This window comes from Eurytemora carolleeae, unplaced genomic scaffold (genome assembly GCF_000591075.1).
Source record: "Eurytemora carolleeae unplaced genomic scaffold, Eaff_2.0 scaffold495, whole genome shotgun sequence".
Taxonomy (NCBI): domain Eukaryota; kingdom Metazoa; phylum Arthropoda; class Copepoda; order Calanoida; family Temoridae; genus Eurytemora; species Eurytemora carolleeae.
Window position 1 is genome coordinate 178,510 of NW_019397131.1, and position 1,953 is coordinate 180,462.

Sequence of the window (1,953 nt, forward strand, 5' to 3'; positions counted from 1 at the left end):
ATCGTTTTAAAAAACGATCATTATTCGTTTTCTAAAAGTTCAAAACGAGTGGGACATTTTTAAAAAAGGATCGTTTTTTCCGAAAACAAAACGATCGTTTTTGAAAACAATCGAAAAACGAAACAAAAAACGATCCTTCAGCGATCGTTTTCAAAAACGATTTACAACCCTAGTTGCGGCTCAAGACGTAAGATTGTCACGGTTCAAGAAGTTTAACTGTTACGGCCCAAGATGTGAGACTCTAGCTGCTCAATATGTCGGATTGTTGCGGCTGAAGATGTTGGATTGTTGCTGCTCATAGCTCAAGAATAAGGGGGTTGCGTATCAAAATCCAGGATTGATGCGGCTCGAAATCTAGGATTGATGCGGCTTGAAATCCAGGATTGATGCGGCTCCCGTCCCCTCCTCCAATGTTATCCACCAAAACTAATATCTTTCCAATAATGAGAAGAACTCTTTTTCTCGAAATAAACTAGACCAAACCTAATTTTCACACAGGTTCTGTGCAAAACAAATCTTTACTTTGTGCAAATAAATATCAAATAAATATCAAATAAATATCAAATAAATATCAAATAAATATCAAATAAATATCAAATAAATATCAAATATATAAATATCAAACTTCCCATATCCTTATATCATAGTAACCTGATGATGTAGACCTTTGAAATTTTAAACTTAAATTATTTAATATAACAGTAACAGAATTCATAGTTTGAAATATCTTAGGTCTACGACTTTGAGTGTTCCAAAGATAAAGAGATTAGATGATTAGAGTGTGTGGCATGGCAAACTCTGAATTCTTTCCTTTACATCTTTGAATCCTAAAATATGTTTTTTTAAGCTGTAACAATTAGGATGAGAAAGTCATTTTAAAGTGCTTAGTATTTTGCGTAAAAGTTGGATTTTGAGCAGTGACAAAGGCTCTGTGCCAAATTAAACATTAAGTAAATTTAAGAGAGGAAAAAGTACAAAGAAGCTAGTAAGTTAATAATAATTATTGGACAAGTTCTAATTCAACTGCTTGTACTCAAATTAAAAGTTCCAACCTCTAAAAAAAAATTATTAATGCCTACAGCACTAATTATTCCCAGGCGGTCACCCATCCAAGTACTAACTTAGCTCAATAATGCTTAACTTCAGTGATCAGACGAAAACTGGTGATTTCAACCATGATTTGGCCGTAGACAAACATGATATAAACGCTAAAAAAAATTTAAGCACATCAAATTTGGAAGCTCGCTTTTTTAAAAAATATAAAAAGTGTAAAATCTATTAAAGTTGGGATTAAATTAGACTTTTTAGAATAAATAAATTACATTAAAGCAAAGAAAAATAAGTTTGTTTGATTTGTTTTTAACTAAAATAATATTAATGTAATTTATTGCTTTGTTTACTATAAATCTGAAATAAAGAAGAAATCCAATTGAGAATTGAGCAAATATACTCGAACACAGATAAGAGTGCAAAATGATTTAGCTCTATGCTTTTGCTTCGAGCCTTCTTTCTTATTATATTCATTTTAGCTTTTAACTGTTGCTCTGAAACATACCCTTTTAGAATCTTTTTCGCAGATTATTCTGCTAAAATTGGTGCATTTTATATAAAACTGTTTTAGCATTATATTTTTATGAAACAATAATCATATAAAAGCCCTAGTCCTGCTATTTCCAAAATGAGGTCTGCTCTTTTTGTGCTTTTATAATTATACCGGACATATGAATGATTTTAAATGATTAAATTTAAATTCTTAAAATAAAACTGACAGACCACATTTTGAAAATCGCAGGATTATTTTGTGAATATTGTCTCATTCAAAAATACTGCTAAAATCAAGTTACCTGTGTTGGATGCCGCAAGCTTTTTAAGGTTAAAGAAGACTTTGAAGTTCTCAATATTAATATTATTTCCGGCTTATTTAGAACAGTGTTTTATCTTGCAGAATTTTTA

General features: G+C 30.4%; 1 pseudogene; it reads right to left on the reverse strand.

Moving 5' to 3' along the window:
* Nucleotides 1–1,072: 1,072 nt before the first annotated feature.
* On the reverse strand, nucleotides 1,073–1,192 carry LOC111712204 (uncharacterized; annotated as a pseudogene).
* Nucleotides 1,193–1,953: the final 761 nt, after the last annotated feature.